The sequence below is a fragment of the Dasypus novemcinctus genome, chromosome 4, assembly GCF_030445035.2.
Source record: "Dasypus novemcinctus isolate mDasNov1 chromosome 4, mDasNov1.1.hap2, whole genome shotgun sequence".
Lineage (NCBI taxonomy): Eukaryota > Metazoa > Chordata > Mammalia > Cingulata > Dasypodidae > Dasypus > Dasypus novemcinctus.
Window position 1 is genome coordinate 106461034 of NC_080676.1, and position 22925 is coordinate 106483958.

Below are 22925 nucleotides of genomic sequence, written 5' to 3' on the forward strand. Positions count from 1 at the left end.
CTCTCCGTCCATGCTGTAAGACAGCTGTTATATAGACCTAAGGATTTACTATGTACGGGCAAGTTTGGGTGGAACAGGGAATCCTAGAAGGGTTATGTAAACAGCTTGAGACTGAGATGTTATAATGGGACCTCTCAGTTTTCTTCCGGTCTGATCAAATCAGATTAGACAGGAACATGGAGGAACCTGTGCAAGTTTTCCCACAGTCCCTGAGTTATTGAGTTGCCTGATAATGAGAATGTTACAGGATGGTGAAGAGTCCCAAATGGGTCTCCCCTGGGAACCACCCTGCACCCACTTTTACTTTTGATGTTGGCTCCGGTGCCTAGAATATGGTGGATGGTATTTTGGGAGAGAAATATTCCAGGGGAAGGTGGAAGAAAAGCAGCTGGAATCTGGAATGCAGGGGAATGCACTGGTCTCAGACATGGGTTCACCTTGGATGCACAAGGCAATCGCTGGATATGAGAAGAAAAAAATCACTACTTTGTGTAAAAATTGGTTTATATTCAAGTCTTTTCTTGGTCAGGCATCATCATTAGAAAGAAAGGAGCCTGAGGGTTTGGAAGGGGCCTTGCAGAGCTGAGCAGCTCCATGTCCATGAACAGCAATGAGGATGGTCCACATGTAGGTGAGGTTCGAAAGCCACACATTGTTGAGGGTAGGCTTCTCTGCAGGAAGTGGAACACAGGGTGGGGTGGGAAACAACTACAAGCAAAACACTTGCCTCCATCTGCCCTATAATATGTAAGCCTCTTGTCAACCTCCAGCTGTTAGTACAGACATCTTCCCAGTGGGCAGGGAAGGTGGTAGCTGGGGGAGTTCCAGAACTCAGACATGCCTCAGGGTAGGTTAAACATGAGAAAGTACTTGCTATCTGATGTAAGCCCCTGGATGGTATGGCCTGCTGCAGCTTTCCCAACCTTGGCCTCTCATCAGGAAGGGAAGACAACTGAGGGCACCAGGTTGGGCAATAGTGGTCTTTATGGAATATACAATCATAGAAATCAGTATGCAATTCAGCTATTTTATGGGGCCTTGAAGCTTGTGGGTCAACGGGTCACTAAGTCTCATACAGAGAAAGTGCCCAATCCCTAGAGTGACCCAGGGAATGAGAGCATGCACCTGGGCAAGAACAAGATCAAACTACTTTGTTGGATTAGTGATGACTCTGATTATAGAGGTCTTCAACAGATGAGAGCATTCAATGAATCTCTAAATAACAACAATAATATTTCTGAGAGATATTCTCAAAATTTTGAAGAAATGTGTTAATAAATTAACATCTATCTCCATATGTAGCATTCAAACTCCTCTTACTGCCTTTCTATTATCCTCACAGATCTGTCAAATGGGAAGGAACTTAAAGACTTTGAGGCCCATCTGCCCATTGGCCACAAAGAGTTTTGTACCCCAGCATTAGAGCCACACTGTGGGCTGAGCTCTGAGCATCAGTACAGGATGTGCCCCCAGGTCTGCCTGTGCTGTTTCCACAGTATTGGTAAGACCAGCCCTCTGCAGGGCATAGCCAGTTCAGGCTGGTGACCTCTTCAGAGTTTTGGAGTCCCTGATGGAGACTGGCCGTGTCTCTGAGTTCAGGAGATGACGCAAGAGCCTAAGGGGACATGATGGCCAGAATTTACAGTAGAGAGTGCATGAGGGAGGGATCTGCAGGCAGAATGGAGAGCTGGCCAGGGAGGGAGAAAGTGAGATATAGGGAGAGAGACAGAGACAGAACAAGAAGGAGTGAGAGGGGAGAGAGAGCTCTCCAGAGCTGTACATGGGTCATCACTCAGGCTTCAGCTGAGCACAGTGCACATACGAAGATCTACCCAAGACCTGGGAGCAAAGCAGCAGAAAGGAACATGCCAAATAGTCCTTGGAACTCATCAAAGATGGGGAATACCTCATGTTCTCACCAGTCAGTTTGGGAAAGCTCATACTTGTGGTACATAAGGCAGATCACACAGAGGCTTTCCTCAGTTCAGGATTAATGTGTAAAACCTATGAATAAATGGTGTACAACTAAAGAACAAGTAGAACAAAACAAAGTTTTTAAAATTTGCAGGTTACATGACTAACATACAAGAATCCATTGTCTTTCTATATATATACCAAAAATTAACTCTCCAGAGTAGAAACGAAGAAAGTAATTTGATTATAGTTCATCACTGAAAAAGAATATGTAGGAATAAAGGTAAAGAAACTAACACACATGTACACTGAAAAAATACAAAACACTGTTTAAAGAAATTTACAAAGTCTTAAAGGAATGGAAGAAAATCCTGTGTTCATCAGTAAGAAGATCTACAATATTTAAGGTGTCAATACCAACTCAAAAGACCTATTGTTTCAATACAGAACCTATCAAAATTGTCAACCTTAGTTCAGGAATCAAGAAACCTATTCTGAAATAAATATGGGTAGATTAAAAAAGATAGCCCCAATACAATTTTGAAGTTGAAGAACAAAATGGAGCTCTGACACTTCCTAATTTCAAAACATACTAAAACCATAACTGTCAAAAGAATGTGTCAAGAACATAAAGAAAACCATGTAGTACACCATGGGAATAGAAGAGGGTGTCAAGGAATAAACTCACACACCCGAGCTTTCCTGGTTTTGGACAAGGGATGCAAGTATACAAAATGGGGAAAGAATCGCCCATTCAGCAAATGGTGCAGGGAAAACCAGATGTTCACAAGCAAAAGATAAAGTTGGACCCCTACCTACACCAAAAATAAAAATGAACTAAAACATTTCAAAGACCTAAACTAAGACAAAAATCTGAACACTCTGAAGGAAACAGAGGGAAAATACTTCTTGGCCTTGAATTTGGCAATGATTTCCTAGATTAACACCAAAAGGGTGAATACCAAAAGCAATAATAGATAAAATGAACTTCAACAGATTTAGACGGAAAACAAAAACAAAAACAAAAAAAAACCTTTTGTACATCTCAGAACATAATCAGGAGAGTGAAAACAGAACCAACAGAATGGTAGAAAATATATTTGATAAGGGTTTAATATACAGAATACCTAAAGAACTCTTAGATCTATACAACAACAACAACAACGAAAGAGGTTAACTTGGCAGAGACTAGATAGTTATTTCTCCAATGAAGATTTTTAAACAAGCACCTAAGAATATGCTCAGCAATATTAGGCAATAGGGAAATGTCACTGAAAAAAACACAGTAAGGCACCATGTCAATCCAACTACAACAGCTATTATTTCTTTTTTTAATTGCAGAAAATAATGAGATGGTGAGAAACTGGAACCCTTACACTTAGTTGGTAGGGATATTCAGCCACTTGCATAATAGTCTGGCTGTTTCCCAGAATTTCAAGTATAGATTTACCATTGGAATGAGCATTCCCACATCTAAGTATGTATCCCCAATATTGAAAGGTGGGACCCAAGCTGATCTTTATACACCACTGTTCAGAGAGCATCATTCTCAATACCCTGAGGTGGAAGCAACCCAAGTGACCATCAAGCATATGAAAGGATGACCGAATGTGGGCTATACATGAAATGGAATATTAATCATCAAGACAAAAGATAAAGTTGTGATATGTTCTACAACATGAATAAACTTGAAGACTACACTTGAGAGAAGTAAGACAGAAATTAATGGTAAATATACTATGAGTTCACATAAAGGAAACAACTAGATTAAGCACATTTAGAGAGGCAGTAAATAGACTACTGGTTACCAGCATGGGACCTTAATGGAGAATTCATGTTACAGAATTCCATTTTAAATATGCTGAAAGAGATTCAGTATGGATGCCGGTGAAGGCAAGACCTCATTGTGAATGAAATTAATGACACTGAAATATACACTTGAAAGTGATTAAAATGGGAAGTTTGAGTTGGTTAAGACACTACAATAAAAAGCAAAGAAACTTGTATTTATAACAATGTCAAATGATAATGTTTTAGATGATTTAGATGAAATAATATGCATTCTTACATTAACTTCACCTGCTTATTTGCTGTTTTGAATAGTGCCTACAAGCCAATATAAAATTACTGATGGGGCTTTTATTATGGCAGGATAGGTGTAGAGTGAGCTTACAATACTCACGCACACACACAAAATGGATTATGCATAAAAAAAATTCCAGAAGGATAGAAAAGAAACACCTAAGATTTGGTTAGATCTAGAGTGATATACTGTAGATTGGAATTGGAAGAAAACTTGCTTTACACTAAATACATGTTTGTAATGTACAACCAAAAATAGATTCTGTAGGATAGTTGGACTAATATCACAGAAATATGGGTACAGTGCTAGTGCTTTACAGTTTGTAAGGTGCTTTTTCATCCATCATTTCCTGTGCCCCCATCTGGTAAGGGTATAGCACAAAATGCAAAGAAAACAATACTAGGCAAGATACTATTTCCATGAGTTTATTTGAGAAGTTACATATTCAGAAAGAGTGGTATCTTCCAAACTGCTGTGAAAAAGTGCTTCTGGAAGACAAAAAGAGGAGATTACAGAGGGTTAATGTGGAAACTTAAAGTCTATGTTAATCGAGTATTGTAAAAAAAGTCAATATTTTTAGGTATTACTGACTTGGGTTAGGTGAGACACCTGGGACATAAGGCTCCTGTACATTCCATTTATTTTCACAGGTTCTGTTGGTGGTATTTGCTGTATTTATCAATGTCCCCCCTTTGATCAACTTTCGCTAGAGAACTTGGACAGCAGTTGGCCTGTCCCACTCCTCATCAGTCTTCAGTGTCCAGATTCTTTGTGTGGTCAGTAGTGAGGAAACGGCCTCATAGCCATTGTGTCTGTCTTCCTGTTCCAGACTTTACTTTCCCTTCTGAGGTTTCAATCATGAAGAAATCATCTTCCAGGTAAATGGCTGAAACTCTGCATTTAAGACTATGACACAACAAAAAGTATCCAGGGATGCCATCGCATTCATTATCAGAAGAACAGAGGTGACAGACTGGAGGTGTTTTGAAGCCAGAGATCAAATCCACAAATTAATCCCCACTGAACAAGTACCAAGGACTCAGCCTGCCTAGTTCATCCAGTTCATTTATTTTTTGCTTAATATCTTCTATTTGCTGTTCTACTCTTGCAGGTTGGGGTATACATAATGACCGTTTCATTTAAAAGGCTCTAGTGCCCCCTTATGGTATAACTCTCTAGGGCCCTTTGGGCCTGGACTCTCCCTCTGACATGACATTACCTTCCATTTGCATGGTTTCAATGCCTGTGATGCTATCTATCATTCAAGTTCCCTTTCTGAACACAAATATTTTAGATTGCTTGCTCAGTTTGAACAATCCCATGGAAGAAACATGGATCTGAGGCAATTCCATCCTTCATCAGTTTTTGCAAAGAGGGGGTATTCTTCAGTTGATCAGGGTTTCCAAAATTGTGGTATTCATTTATGAGAAAATAACACCAAGTTTAATGGATCTGTGGAGTCTGAGGTAGAAACTAAAGTTCGGTCTTGAATCAGGGACTTAACGCTACATCTCCCTAACTAGGAAAATGGAAAGGCCCTGTGTTAGTCAGGGGTCTCTTGGGAAACAGAACTCAGAGGGGATATCTCTGAATATTATGAAATTTAATAAAATTGTCTCAAGCAACTGTGGGGATGCACAGGTCCAAATTCTATAGGGGAGCCAACATTCTGAGAACTACATGAAGGTTTTCAGTGCATTCCCCAGGAGAAGCTGGCTGGCTGAAGTAGAGATGAAAAGACCTCTCTTCTGCCTCCTGAAATTTTCCCTTCTCACTTGATAGCATTCCACTGATAGGATGAGATGTCTATCATTGATGAAAATAGTCTCCTCAGGTGTTGGTAGATGTATTTGGCCATAGATGCAATCAGCTTATGATGACTGATGTCCAGGAAATGTCATCACATTAACAACAGGCCAGTGCTTCCTTAACCAAACAACTGAGTACCATTAAATGGCCAAGCTGACACATGAACCTGACCATTACACTCCACCCTTTGTCAACTAGGCAGCCACAGACATCACCTTAAAACCTACTTGATCTTAAAATAAAAAACATTAATAGAGATTTTTTTTGTGTGTGTGTAAAAATATTCAACTGTCCTGTGGGCAACCAAAAATGCTCTAAATCTTTCCAGAATAATGGTGAAATTCCTTGAGTAATATTCACTCTTAAATTTGTCTGTAACTTAGAGACTATAACATGAAATTGATACAAGTTATGTCAAATGATAAAGCCACATGATAGGGAAGAAAGCATAGATGTTTGTTTTATGAACATAAACAGTCATTACAAAACATGGAAGAAATATTCATAACCAGGAGAGCCCTCATTTCTGTAACTGGTTAGGCAGTTATGGTTCATATTTATCATCATCTCCCTCCACTCCCTAAGCCATTTTCACTTTACCTTCAGCAAACACCTCAACTAGTCATGGTTCCTTGCCTGGTGAGCTGATCCAAACCTTTATTCCTGAAAATTCTGAGCCTTTGGACCCGGGCTGTGTTGTCTCCATATTTCCTTGGCATTATTCACAGTGCTTGGTAGTACTAAGAGGCACCTTTAGGGGATATACTGTTTCTTTAGGCAAATTCTCCCTTACCTCCATTGTGGAATTCTAATCTTATTTCCCCTTCACAGTCAGCATCAATCACCACAGGCAGTACAGCAAATACGTTTTTACTTGTTGCTTCAGTATCATGAGGATACCAAAGTGGCCAGTCAAAGTCTTAACTTCCAGTTCAGTGGATTCATTGTTGTGTCTCCTGGTGGAATAAGGTATCTAGTCTGGCAGAGATTAAGGATGCAAAGACAGGAAACAGAAATCTTTCATCTGGGTCACCAGTAATAATAGTGAGTGGTGATACTCACATTTCCACCCCTTACTTTGTGAATCTGTCAGTTATGGCCAAGGAGAAACCTCACCATTGTTTGGATGCTGATTTAGAGCCCCCAGTCATGCTGGCAAACACACATGGTAATATGATGTCCCATAGCTAAGGGTTTGGACTTAATGAGTCCCAGAAGTAGGCAGAAGAATACTGATCTACAGAAAATTGCAGTGCTTTGCTCCAAAATGCCATCAGTCTGTTATAGGGTCCACAAAATGGTCCAAATGTCATATCTATTTGCCACCAAAACTTAAAGCACCATAGGATCTGTGAGATAATATGGTTGAAGAGGCAGAACAGCTTGCACAGTAGACTGGACATATTGGAGAGCCTCCTCTTATTTCTCTTCCCACACAAAACCAGGGTACTTTGAGTCAATTTGTAAATGGGCTGGAGTTCGGTTCCCAATGGGTCCTGAGTAAATGCTGATCATGTTCAGAGTAAAGACCTAAGGTGTTAGAGTGGCAATGAACTGCTCCCTTTCACCTCTGCCATCTCCCCATCCCTCCTGCTGCTCCTGCACATGGCCTCCCTATCCTTCCTTGCAAACAGCAGACATTCTCCTTTTGATGGTTGTGACTCATGCTGCTTGGAATGCTCTCCCTCCAAATAGGTTCTCGGCTCCCTCCTTCCCCACTTTGGAACAAATGCTACCCTCTGAAGGAGGGCTGTCCTCACTGCCCTCCACACAACCACATTCCCATCTCCTTCAGAACTTTTCTCCCCTTTCCTGCATTATTCTCTCCATGGTTTCTTTTTTTTCTCTTCCCTTACCCCACACCCAGGTTGTCTGTTCTCTGTGTCTATTTGCTGCGTCTTCTTCTTTGTCCACTTCTTTTGTTGTCAGCAGCACGGGAATCTGTGTTTCTTTTTTGTTGTTGTTGTTATTGCATCATCTTGTGTCAGCTCTCCGTGTGTGAGGTGCCATTCCTGGGCAGGCTGCACTGTCTTTCGTGCTAGGTGGCTCTCATTACAGGGGGCACTCCTTGCACATGGAGCTCCCCTATGCATGGGACACCCCTGCATGGGATGGCAATCCTTGTGCTCATCAGCACTGCACATGGGCCATCTGCACACGGATCAAGGAGGCTGGCCTTTGAACCATGGATCTCCCATGTGGTAGATGGACACCCTAAACACTGGGCCAAGTCTGCCGCCCCCATGGTTTCTTAATGTCATCTGATATAGAATCTAAATGTAGGGGAAAATCCATAATAAATTCTTGAAACAATCAACTGTAAATATTTTAGTATATTTTAGTGTTTTTTGTCATTGAAGTTTTTTTTAAATAAAACAGTGTATTTTTAAAGCAGTTTTAGATTGCATGAATGTTACATCAAACATATAGGGGATTCAAGACAACCAGCAAGATGACAGTGGACTAAGGAGGTCCTAGAGACAGCTCCTGCTTCAGGGCAGTTTGTAAACACCCAGAACTATCTGAAGCTAGCTGACTCACCTGTTTGGGGGCTCCAGGAGACCAAAAGAGCATCCTGCCACATTCTTGAAGGAATAGAAGGAGGAGACTGACCAGCTGCAGGGAAGATTTGTAAGTAGAGCGCTCCATGTAATGGAGGCTGGTGGCCATCCTCCTCTGGAAGCACAAGCTGTTTCAGGAGTTGTTCCGCGGCTGGAACTGAAAGCACCACTCCCCAAAAAACAGGGAGGGAAGAGGCAGTTGGGCACAACTTCAGCTAATGATGAGTAAATTCAGTGAGATAAAGTAGAATCCTGAGAATAGCTAAAGTTTCAGCCTGTCCAAGTAAGAAAGAGGCCAGTAGACACCATCTGAACTCTGCGCCTGGCACAAGGGGAAGCTGGGCGGACTGAAAATCACAGGGCTATTGGGGACCAGCCTCTTTCCATCCAGGTCAGATTGCAGTTCTATCCTAAGCCCCAGCCCCATCTCTGGGAGAGAGAAAGCTGGGGGGACCTGTGCCAGTGTCTTTGGGAAATTTCCAGCCAAGCTGTGGAGGCCAGTGATTGTCCTACTTTGGCAGCACAAGCTGCCTCAGGACCTATTCTAAGGTTGGAATTGGAAGCTCCATTTCCCAAAAACAGGGGAGGAAGAGACAGTTGGCCACTGATTTCGGCTACTGATTAGTGGGCTCACCCGGCTAAGGTATAACCCTAGGAATAGCTAGGGTGTGAAACTATCCAAGTCAGAAAGAGGCTGAGAGTCACCATTTTGACTCCACCCCAAGCCTGAGAGGAAGCCAGGATGGAAAATCACAGGGACAGTATGAATGGGTTTCTTTCACCCAGATCAACCTGGGACCCTAGCCTAGGCTTCAGCCCAACCTTTGGCAGGGAGACCAGTGGGCCCTCCACCAGCCTATTGAGGTAACTCCAGGTACCTTGGGCTGGCACAGACTGAATAATCAGAAGACTTCTGGGGCAACTGTGGTGATCTTGGAACAACACTGCATAGATTACTGCTCACAACTGCAGCTCCATCCCTGTCCCAAACAGGGGAGAAAAGGGCATGAATCCTCATCAGTCTCTCAGCTACTACAGTCTAGGCCTGCACAACTTGGAATATTCCACACAAGTTTTGCTCTATCCTACTCCTGGTATAGGAGAAAGTTGGGAGAAGCTTCATCAGTCCCTGGGGCAATGAGGGCAGCTTGAGCCTCCACAGCGCATAACACCAAGTACATCCTTGCCTCCTACTACACAAGCAGCAAAGGAGAAAGGGCAGGAAGCCCTAAACTAAAGAGAAAAACTGCACCCAGAATAAATACTCTACTAAGCCAGATGCCAAGATGCCAACATAAAATTACAATCTACACCAAGAAACAGGAAGATATGGCCCAGTTAAAGGAACAAGATAAGCCTCCAGATGACATAAAGGAATCGAGACAACTAATCATAGATTTTCAAACAAATCTCCTTAAGGAGTGATTTGACCAATCTCTTAGCTGGATTTGGATCAATCGTTACCTAGATTTGGAGCAATCTAGCTCTTCCTTCCCAGGGATGGTATCAAGTGAATGGGAGCTCATTCTTAGAAACTCAAGTGCTGGTGTATGTGTAGCCACTGCACAAAGGAGAGAAGGAAGAATTACAAGGAAGGGTGAGAGCATAATGGGTCACAACTCAAATCAGGGCTGAGTTCAGCATTTGTGATCATGGAAAGTCAGTTCCCACACTGTCCTCATTTCTAAGTCCACAGTAGGAGGGTTTTGAAATTATTCACTGAATATCAGAGCTTGTCACTGCTTGGGTGTAAAACCCTCCAAACTTTCTTATTCTATATGGCATGGTATCCATCGTTCCCACAAAATTTGTCTTTCCCTAGACCCCAGACTTGTGGCCTGGTGTTGTCCCCTGCTTGGTGCTGCCCAAGGTCTTCATAATCCCAAACCTCCAAGCATGTTTCAGCTTAGAAGCACTCAAGCAAAATCCAAATAGACCAACTCTGAGACACATTCCAATCAGAATGCCAAGTGCCAAAGAAAAATAGAATTCTGAGAACAGCAAGAGAAAAGCAATGCACAACCTATAATGGATACCCAATGAAATTAAGTGCTGATTTCTCACCAGAAACTATGGAGGCAAGAAGACAGTGGTATGATATATTTAAGATACTACAAGAGAAAAACTTCCAGTCAATAATCTTATATCCCGCAAGATTGGCTTTCAGAAATGAGGATGAGATTAGAATATTCACAGCTAAACAGAAACTAAAGGATTCCTAATGAAGAAACCAGATTTTCAGTTAATGGGAAGGGATGTGCTAGAGCCTAAAAGAAAACACCGTGGAGAAAGACCTTGAAGAGGGTCTAGAAATGAAGATTATGTTAATAAAAGTAACCAAAATTGCCAGAAGAGAGGAGAAAATAAAATATGACAGATAAAACTCAAAGGAATAAACTTAACCTGTGATGTAAAGCACTTGTATTCAGAAAACTGCAACTCAATGTTAAAAATAATCAAAAAAGGCCTAATAACTGGAAGAACATTCATGTTCATGGATTGGAAGACAAATATCATAAAGACATCAATTCTAATCAAATTGGTACACAGAATCAATGCAATCCCAATAAAAATTCCACCAGCATTTTTTAAATTGAAAACATGATTATCAAATTTATTTAAAAGGGACACAGGTCCTGAAGAGCCAGAAACATCTTAAAAAGAAAAAGCAAACTCTCTTCCCCAGACTTTAAATTATGTTACCTAGCTATACTGATAAAAAACAGCATGGTACTGGCATAAACACAGACACATAGACCAATGGAACCAAATTTTTGGTTGAGAAACAGACCCTCACGGGCATGGTCAAGTGATTTTTTTAAACATTAAATTGTCCTTTTTAAGGTACACAGAGCCCAAAAAATGTTACATTAAAAAAATGTAAGAGGGAAGCAGATGTGGCTCAACTGATAGAGCATCAGCCTACTATATAGGAGGTCCAGGATTCAATACTGAGGGCCTCCTGACTCATGTAATGAGCTGGCCCACAAGCAGTACTGCCATGTGCAAGGAGTGCTGTACCACATGGATGCCCCTCTCATAGGGGTGCCCCAGACATAAGGAGTGCACCCTGCAAGGAGAGTTACCCCATGTGAAAAAAGTATGGCCCACCCAGGATGGCGCTGCACACACAGAGAGCTGATGCAACAAAAAGAGACACAGATTCCTGCTGTCACCTGACAAGAATGCAAGGGAACACAGAAGAACGCACAGCTAATGGAATCAGAGAACAGACAGCGGGGGGGGGGGGGGGGTGAGGGAATAATTAAAATAAATCTTTAAAAGAATAAAATATATATATAAGAGGTTCCCCCACAACCCACACACCACCACCCCCACACTCCTCCCACATCAACAACATCATTCACCATTGTGCAACATTCATTTCATTTGGTGAATACATTTTAGAACACTGCTGCACTGCATGGGTTACAGTTTACATTGTAGTTTACACTCTCCCCCAGTACATTCAGTGGGTTATGGCAGGATATATAATGACCTGCATCTGTCCCTGCAATATCATTTAGGACAACTTAGAGTCCCAAAAATGCCCCCACAGGTTTAAGATATATTAGGGGATTTGAATCTCTGGACTGACAATATGATAGTCAGGCCCTGAGCCTCAACAGACTTCAGCTCCTACACTCTGATTTATTGGACTTACCCCACTCAGCTAACATGGAGTTGAAGAAGGTCAACCACCACACCATGGAGCCTAGAGTGCCTACAACTGAAAGCAAGGGGATTGTATCCAGTATCCATGTGGAATCTAAGCCCCCACTTGACATAGATGTGCAATGGACACAACCAATCCAATGTCCACAGAGAAAATGTGGCATTGGTGTGGGAAGGGTGGCCATGTGGCTGCTGGGTCAGGGAATGGGAGGAAGAGATGAGATGGGGAGGCATTTTCAGGACTTGGAGTTGTCCTGGGTGGTGCTTCACGGACAACTACGGGACATTGTAGATCCCCCTAGGGCCCACTGGATGGAACGTGGGAGAGTGTGGGCTATGATGTGGACCATTGACTATGGGGTGCAGTGATGCCCAGAGATGTACTTACCAGGTGCAATGGATCTGTCATGATGATGGGAGAGAGTGTTGCTGTGGGGGGAGTGGGGGAGTGGGAGCGGTGGGGTTGAATTGGACTTCATATTTTTTGAATGTAATATTTTTTAAAAAAATGAATAAAAAATTTTTTAAAAAAATGTCCCCACATCTCATCTCTTCTTCACTCTCCCTGCCCTCAGCAACTACTGTGACCACTTTCTCCAGATCAGTGCTACAGTTTCTTCCATTACTAGTAACAACAGTTCTATACTAGAATACCATTAAGTTCACTCTAATCCATGTTTTATTTCTCCATTCTGTGGACCCTGGGTTGATGATGCCCACTGCACCTCTATAGAGAGAGGGGGCTTAGATCCCACATGGTTGATGGGTATGAATCTCCTTCTTGGAGTTGTAGGCACTCTCGGTTCCCAGGTGTGGTGGTTGACCATTTTCACCTCCCTGTTAGCAAACCTGTACAAATCCAACAAATTGGAGAGTAGGAGCTGTAACTCTGCTGAGGCTCAGGGCCCAGCTGGCACATGACCAGTCCAGAGATTGAAGTCTCCTGGGTTTCACCAACCCCAGCACCAACCACAGGTTCAGTAAAAGTGACAGAAGAGGCATGTGTAGAAAGGTCACATCTGAACCCATCATCCTCATGTACACAAATTCCAAAGTATGGCGCACTGAGAAGGCACTGAACTCCAGAGCCAACTCTTATGATCACACAACCTGTGTGTCTCCATAGCTCTCAGGAGCACCAGTACCTAGGGTTGTAACTATTTTGGCTCTCTGGGGTCCTGCTGAGGTGTGTGTAAACATGACGTCTCTGATGACCTTTTCTTTTTTGAAGGCTCTTAGCCATATATATTCATTTGTCTTTATCATTTTCTCCTTTTATTCAAGGTTTTTTTCTACTTGCATCACCAGTTAGTGATGGGCAGTAATCCCTCGGCTCCAGGGAGTCTCATCCCCAGGAGTCATGTCCCAAAGTGGGGGAAAGATAATGTATTTATAGCCTGTCAAACTCACACAGCTCGGGCAGAACAGTCCATTCAACAAATGGTGCTAAAAGAACTGGATAGCCAAAGCCAAAAGAAGGAAGGAGGACCCCTATGACACACCTTATCTAAAAATTAACTCAAAATGGATCAAAAACATAAACATAAAAGCAAGAACCATAAAACTTCTAGAAAGAATTCTTGCAAAATACCTTCAAGCCCTGTGATAGGTGGTGAATTCTTACCGAGATAAGAGGAGGACTGAGATGGACTACTGATGTTTAATGTATATAGATGTTTTAATTAGCCTTAATGTAAAAGTGTGGAAATGTATAGAGTGGATGGTAACAAATAGTGAGTAACAGCTAGTTTATAAATGGGGATGTGGCTGAAAATGGTAGTCTAGGGATTTAAATGCCAATTGACAAAATGCTAGAGAATAATCTAGGAATTGAATAGCACAGTAAATTCCAAAGTAGATGAGAATTGTGGTTGATGGTACAGATGCAAAAGTGTCCTCTGTGAACTAGAGCAAATGTACACCACTACTGCAGGATGGTGGGACTGGGGCAAAGCATGGGAAAAATACAACTGGAGTGACCTCTGGACTGTGGTTAGCCGTATTAATGTAATATGTTTGCATCTATGCCAAAGATGTATTGTGTTGATAATGGGGCAGTGTGGAGAATCTGTGCCAAACATACACTGTGGACATGGTAACAATCAGATGACGTTATTTTATCTGTAATGAATGTTCCACCACAGTGCGGTGTGTTAATAGATGTATGTTGTTTGGAAATTCTGCACAGGTGCATGAAGGTTTTATAAGTTTACAACTTCTGTCATAAAAAATATTAAAAAATACTAATAGGGCGGGGAAAAATACACCAAATGTAAGATAAGGATTATAATTAATAGTAAGATTTTGACAATATTCTTTCATAATCTATAACAAATATCTCAATACAATGCAAGGTGTCGGTGGAGGGTTGATGTAAGGGATCCCTGTATAATATTATGCATGTTTGCCTTGTAAGTCCTTAAGTTTTACTATACACTTATTTTTTATGTATGTTCATATATAAATGATATAAAGATAATAATAATAATAGGGTGGGTTGGGGGAGCATACTTTTCTTTAGTAGAAATATATTGACATTGTTCTTTAATCATTAGTGAAAAATGTTTAGCAACAATGCAAGGTATTGGTGGTAGGGTGAGTTATGAGAGACCTGTATGATGCTATGTATGTTTGTTTTGTAAGTTCACAACTATTACTATACACTTATTGTTTATGTATGTTTATGTGTGAGTGATATACTCCAATAAAATTTTTAATGGAAAAAGTATATAGAGGATTTCCTGAATTTTCACTTCTTACAATGATAAGCAGGTTTTATGCCAATTTATTTGCATTATGATTATCACAAGGATAATTTAATAGCTGTATTTTTTCCATTATATTATACCATTGGTTATTTTGCCATTCCCTTATTGGGTGACACTTATTTCAAATTTTTCACTATTATCAATAACACTGAGATGAATTATTTGTGCCTTAATTTCTTCCCTTACATTTTGAATTGTTGCTTTTATCTTTCACTCCAGTTATTTTACTCAGCTATTGTGACCCTGCTCCTTACACATCTCATTAACTTAATCTGAACTCAAAGTTCCATAAGAGATACTTTCTACTCAGAATCATTGTTGGAGCGTGTTGGAGCAAGATAGTGGGCAGTTCCTTTTTATGTGTGACGAATCTGGACTCAGATGGGATCTCTCTTCATAAGACTTTCATGCTAATGTGCTGGAGGTGCAGTTAGTGTCGGGGTTTAAGATATATTTAGGGGATTTGAATCTCTGGACTGACAATGTGATAGCCAGGTCCTGAGCCTCAACAGACTCCAGCACCTACAATCTGACTTATTGGGCTCACCACACTCAGCTAAGATGCAGTTGAAGAAGGACAACCACCACACCATGGAGCCTAGAGTGATTACAACTGAAAGTGGGAGGATTGCATCCAGCATCCAGGTGGAATCTGAGCCTCCTCTTGACATAGAGGTGCAATGGACACAACCAATCCAATGTCCACATAGAAAAGGTGGCATTGGATTGAGAAAAGTGGACATGATGGCTGATGGGTATGGAGAAAGGCAGGAAGAGATGAGAGGTGGAGGCGTCTTTGGGACATGGAGCTGCCCTGGATGGTGCTTCAGGGGCAATCACCGGACATTGTAAATCCTCACAGGGCCCACTGGATGGAATGGGGGAGAGTGTGGGCCATGGTGTGAACCGTTGACCATGGGGTGCGAGGGTGCCCAAAGATATACTTGCCAAATGCAATGGCTGTGTCATGATGATGGGAGGGAGTGTTGCTGAGGTTGGGGAGAGGTGGGGTGGGGGAGGTAGGGTTCAATGGGACCTCATATATATATATTTTTTAATGTAATATTATTACAAAGTAAATAAAAATAAAAAATAAAAAATAAAAAGATAGTGGGCAGTGCCTACGAGGGTCCAGTCTTCATTCTTCTTTAGGCTTTGTGGTCTCAGCTCCTTTCAATCTAAGTTATCAGCTGCATAAGACTCGTCTCTCTCCCAAGGGCTCATTTCTCTTCAGTATCAGTGGCAACCATAGGCTATTAGGCTCATCTCTTTTCCCAGGGCCTCTGCTGTGTCTACAGAGCTGTCTGTATTCCCCTGTGTTCTTCTCCTGTGTATTTACTTTCTCAGGCTACAGTTCAACAACTCCAAACTCCCTCCTCCACAGTGCTTTTTTCTGAGTCCTTACCCCCTTGGTGGTTGGGGACTCAGCAACCTACCTATGTGGCCCCATCAAAACCTAATCATTATTAATTCAAGTGAAAGTGAAACAACTAAGTCCAGTATAATATAATATGCCCAGAGGATAAGACCAGTTCACAAATATAATGAAATATTTATTTTTGGAATTCATGAACAATATTAAACTGCTACACACCCCAAACCTTGCATTCTTTGACCCCACAAGGATCACGAAATGCCCAGCTCATCAGCAGGTTTGTGGCTAGAGTCCATTGAAATGGACCAGACAGACCAACACATCCGGATGTATCTAGAAGGGACCTCATTCCTACCTAGAGGAGTTTGCAGCAGATGGTCCCTGATGAGGTGTTTTCCTGGAGTTGCTGCAGTTCTTCCTGTCCCACCAACCACCCACCAACTCTGGGTACCTGCAGATAGCTTATGGCCAGAAGGCAAGGAGCAGGGAACACCTGGCCCCCTCCCACTCACCCCATCACCCTCCCACATTCCAGTTGGTATAACAGGGGTAGAGATGGCCATGGGAAGAGGCAATCCCCGGGTTGTGTGGACTGCAGAGGCAATTCTTGTTGTCAGAGAGCCCTTCCTGGTCCATTGCTTTTCCCCATTTTGTAGATGACCAGTAATCTCAGCCCTCAAGTACCCCCAGCTTTGGGCAATACAATCTGGCTCAAGGATAGGGCTCAGAACCACTGCTCTGAGCCATCCCTGTTCCTGAGTTGACACTTGGGGGCTGGTCCTGGGGTGAAATCCCTGGGCCAGGACAGCTCCTGAACCCAGGCCTCTCTGGCCCTTACCTGCACAGCTTTACCCTACATACCCTCATGAGGTCGGGTCACTCACCTACTTTGCCTTCAAGGAAACTGAAGATTTGAGAAGACACCACTTTAAGTTGCCTTTTATGGGCTCTTACAAGGTCCATTGGTGGGTCCAAACTCCAAAACCTGTGCTTTGAACCAGAGTTTCCAGATGATGGCCTCAGAGTACAACCAGAAGGGTGAAAATCGTGTGGGCATGGGGCTGGGGGAGGGCCATTGAGCCACTGAGGCAGTGAGGTTGGCAAGGGCTTAAAGGGTCCCAGGGTGAATGAGGTTTTTGTGGGGGTGCAGAGTGTGGGGAACATTCAAGGGGGCATCTGAACAGGTCATACAGGGCTTTGAGGCTGGTTAAACTCATCAGGGGCCTGGCAGGTGGGAGTGGAAAGGGGGATTTGATCCAACAGTCTGTTTCCAGAGTCACAGCATCGCAGTGCTGGGACAACCTGAGTGGACACTTTTCCCCCATCCAAGCACCAGCAGCCTCAGTGCCCTTCTTGGCACACGGGGCCATGGCACCCATCTGCCTAGTTCCATCGGCAGGATTGCTGCCTGGAGGCACAAAGCAGGCCCCTGCTCTTAGTAGTCATTCACTAGAGGTGGGTACCCAGAAAGGATGCACCCAGAGCCAAGGGGACATGACCCCCCCCCCACTGCCCAGGATACTCATGTATCTGTCACCTCTGTCAAGTATGCAAATGTAGTACAGATCACAGCAGAACGCACGTGAAACAAAAGCACTTAAGGAATCAATGGAGAGATACTACTAGGACATTAAGGAAGGCAACTTCAGAAAGTGAAGGTCAGCTCTTAAGGCCAGTGTGTGCCCTGACTGGCAGCCATTTTCACAGAAAACATTCCCTCTGAGAATGTCCTGCCTCTGACTTATGGCAGACAGGCTTCTGGATATGTCAGTCATAACCATCCAAAATGTGTGATCTGATGTCAGTTGGTGAACAGATGCCCAGCAGGGAGAAGCCATTGATGGTTTCTGAGTGATTTGTGGAAGACAGACCTTTAACTCAACTGAATTAATGCTCAGCACGAGATTCCCAAGAAAAATCATGGAATTGTGGGGGTGGAAGGAGTTTGTTTTACAGCTGAGATGATAACAGATATATTTAAGGGAAACCCCATTCAGTAGGACCTCTCCTTGATTAATTGCATTTGTAATAACCCTATTTCATTATACATTCACGTTCTGGGACACTGGTTATGAGGACTTCATCATATCCTTCTGGGGACTCAATTCAACCTATAACAGGTGATGAAATCAAGAGGAGGCAACTTAAGCTTTGCCATATGATGCTCTTTGAATGAAGGTCCTGAGATAATGCTGATATTTCCAATCTAGCTGAGTTGTTTTTCAGGCTTGCTCTCATAATGGCTATGATTCACCACACCTTGTGTCATCATAACCCATCATGTTCACAGCAAAGGCCTAAGACATTATGTTGGTCATGAACTCCTCCCTGTCCATCTGCCATCTCCCCCTCCCTCCTGCTGCTCCTGCACACTGGCTTCCCTTTCCTTCCTGGCAAACACCAGACACTCTCCTTCTAACTGACCTGTCTCCTGCTCCCTGGAATGTTTTCCTTCAAAGAGGTGCTTGGCTTCATCATTCTCCACTTTAGGACAAATGCTACCTTCTGAAGGAGGACTTTTAGACCGCTTTCTGCAAACCTGCACCCCCCCCTCCCTCAGAACTTCTTATTCCCCTTCTGAATTATTTCCACTATGCCTTTTAACAACATGGCATACATTCTACATTCTTTATTGCTTTCTTTATCGACTCTCTTCCTACAGTGGAATGTAAATTCCCTGGTTAGGATCACACACTGCTATATCCTTACACCCTCAAAAAGTGCAGTGAGCATCATAGGTGCTCAATAAATACTTATTGGTGAAGGAAGAATCAATGACACACCATGTGTTCCAATTAAAGTAGAGTGCCAAAATTTATAGTCTACATTTTCCTTTAACTCTTTTTTCATTCAAAGTTTATTTCAAATTCATAAATAAATGAAAAAAGATAGCTCAAGAGGTTGTGGAAGCATTGCTTCTAAAAGTTCTATCTAGATGGCTTTTTCTCATCTAATTCCACCAACTAACTCAGTTGTTCCCCTAGTGTTCATAAAGATATGCAGATGAACACAGGCTACTTTTAAATGACATAGGTAATTTTTTTTTTCACAAAAACATTTTATTGAATGTTTACAAATGAGAGCATATCATTATTTGAACCAAGAGGGAATCAATTATTAAACAAATACTTTTTCAAATTAAAGACAATTACATTTTTCTTTCTGGAGGCAGCAGCTTAAAAGGAAATCACCTGAGTTGTAGTGTGCAGCAAATTAAATGAAATCCCATCTTCCTCATCTATGTAGCAAGAACACTTCCTACATACTTAAGATGTTTATAATTCCTAGTCAAGGGTAATACTCAAGATATTTAGCCAAACAAATCAGTGATGGAGTAGTGCCAAGAGATGTAGCACAAATTATTTCAATAACTCTAAATCATTCATTGAGTTTTATTTTCCTTATTACTGGAAAAATGAGGAGAAAAACAATGCTTAATCATATTCACATATTAACTTACTTTAATTCTTCATCCTTCCATTGGTATTAGTGTTCGATATTCCTCCATATGACACAGGCAGCTCTAATATTGCATCTGAGCTTCTTAAACCTTTGGCAAAATATAGGTAACTATTGCCCCAATATTGTACAAATCCAACTTTCTAGATCCAATTAAAAATTTCAAAAACACAACTAAATTATTTATCAAAATTCATTTAGGTTTTCACAACCTTACATAACTTGGGCAAGTGGAACATTTTCTTCAGGTTCATATATTTCAATATGCTTGAATTTCTCAAGAAGCCACTTATAAAAAAGATCCCAAGATACTTTGATGATAATGCGGTTTATTTTAAAGTACCATGTTTGCATTACATTTGGACATGCTCACACTATTTTTTTTCTTTTTCTGCTGACCCCTAGTTGTTTTAAATGCACATACAACAAACATAGAGACTTTGCATGTTTTGGGTGGCAGAATATTTCAGTTGTGTATATGCAAACATTTGTCAGGAGTAAAACAGACACCCCACACTTTGCATTCTTTGAGTGACCCCACAAGGAGACCCAAATTTCGGCTTTTCAGCAGGTTGGTGGTTAGAATTCATTGAGACCTATCAAGCAGGCTTAGTGATTCTGAGTGGATCTGAGAGGGGCCAGGGTCTGGGATTCATTTCTCCCTAGAGAAATTTATAGCAGTAGTTCCTGCCCAGGTGAAATCCAGGAACTTGAATGCTACAGACTTTGCTTCCAAAGGGAACACCCAGCAAGTGCCTACTCACCAGTAACTGCACAGAGGAAGGAGAAGGCCCCCTATCTGCAGGGTCAGGTTTCCCCACCTTGATTATGTCCAGGCTGTGACAGCAGGGGGCAGTGGACATAGGATGCTTTGCTGTGCTCAAGCACAGCATCCCTTGTGCCTCCCCAATGTAATAATTTGACTCAACTTCAATTTCACCTTCAAAATCATACGTCTTAAATGCCAAATGTTTACAATCCCATCTTTCCCTAAAGGAATAGGAGATGGGGGCACCTATCCATTTCCCTTGATTTTCCATCCACAGAAACTGTGGTCCAAAGTCATGATCAGTCCCTCATGGATTATAACACAAATTAGATTTGAAATTTGTCTGTTCTTGAAACACAGAGCAGGCCCCAGACATGGTGCCAGCTTTCCTCTCCCTGATACATGTCAGCCCCGAAACACCAACTTCCACAAGAGGCATCTATTAATATGTTGCTTATGTTATCTTAATACAATTCAGTTAACCTAACTACTAAGGATTACCCTGGAAATGAGGAAGCAGTTATTATTGATTTTTCTTTGTATATTCAAATGTTTAATGCTATCTGGCAGTGTGAACATATATTTAATTTGCAAAGAGAAGTTTTAAAACCTCTATATAATATTGGATGTTTTCTATCACAACTCACTACCTAAAAAAAAAAGAACATTTTATTTTAGAACCATTTAAGATTTACAAAAAAGTTTCAAACACAAAGTAGACAGTTTCCATTTCCACTCACCCCAGCTTTCCCTGTTGTTGGCATCTGATATTACCATGGTACATTCATCCAAACAAAGATGCCAACATGACTATATTTCCATTAATTACACTCTAAACAAGCAACTGCTTTTGGATTTTTCTTGATTAGTACAGAAAATAAGTTCTGAGCCACTTTCCTTGGAACATTCTTAAATGATAGTCATTTAGTTTGCACTCATCTCAGAAGCTCAAATGTGCCACTACTTCTAAGGAAAAGGTTTAGTCCACACAATTTAAACATTTATTTCTAAATCTCATTGCTGGCCACTTTTTAGGGAGAATTCAGGAAGACTGTTTCCAAGACCCCCTCTCCCATGTCCTTTCTCTAGTATTGTTGTCCTGCTGCCTGAAGCCCTCTCCAGAGCACAGCCCCTCTCCACTTGCCTCCCATTTCCTCCAGCACTGAAAGTTTCAGAAAACACTTGATTGATTTCTGCTTGGAAGCTATCAGCCCTGGCCTCTGCATCTCTAAGTGTCCCTGGGCCTCTGTGTGGTTGTTCCGCCAGAATGTGGGTACCCAGACTTAGAGTGTCCCTCCCAATAGATTCCTGAGGATCTGCCTGCCCAGTGCTTTTGAGGAAGCCCTGAGGGTCTCTGCCCTTTTGGAGCTACTAGAGGCAGCCAGGGAAGAGGATGTTTGGCCTTTTCATTTTGTGACCCATTTCCTGTCAGTGTGGTAAATCCCTGGGAAGGAGTGGACACACTCAGGCAGTAATTCTTGGGTGTTTATGAAGAGGCTGCGTGAAGTGCCTAGGAGGTTCAAGGTGCATCCTCCATTAGTTAAAGGCTTCAGGCTTAGCTAAGGACCACTTGTGAAGTCCCATTGTCCTCATTGGTCAGGAAAGAAACTGAGATACAGATGGAGGACATCTCTAAGGCCACTGCATCAGTCAAGGCTCTCAAGAGAAGGAAAATTAAAGATCTATCTATGAGTCTATCTATCTATCTATCTATCTATCTATCTATCTATCTATCTATCTATCTATTTGTCTGTCTATGTATCTGATTTGTTTTGACTTATTAGCTCACTAGTTTGTGCTGGCTGGCAAGTCCGAAATGTGAATGGATGGTGGCAGCATGTAAATTCCTGTAAAGTTGATATTGATATATTGAGTCTGAAGTCCATGTAAGTCAAGAGACTGGAACTCAGAAAGGCTCACTGATGGGAGGAGTCATTGATGGGGTATGCATGTGTGGGAGGGAGTTCTGCAGGGCATGCATATAGGGTATAAAGATATATTCAGATGTTCATTGGGTATTGACATGATGGGTAGAGTTTCATATGACAACTGAGGGAGTACTGAATTCCCATTCCAGGGAACTCTGTCACACTCCCCAATGGAGCAGCAACAATTTCACAAGTACAAAGGCAAAGGCTAGTAAAGAAGGAAGGTCCAGTGATGGGTCCTTGATACAGATGACCCTGCTTATGAGCCTGTGTGCCGGAAATTTCAACTAGGGCTAGAACTGCAGGGTGCCTGAAAATAACCTCCTGAAAGCCTCTATGTTGTTCAAATGTGGTCATTCTCTAAGCCAAACTCAGCATGTAAATGCTTGACCTTCCCCCAAGCATGGGATATGACTCCAAGGGATGAGTCTCCCTGGTGCTCAGGGATTTCTGCAAACTATCAGCTGGTGATGTAAGTGGAAAAAGACATTGAATAAAAGGGGGAAATGGCATAAATAAATGAGTTTATATGGCTAAGAGACTTCAAAGTGAGTTGGGAGGTCATCAGAGGGGACACACATATG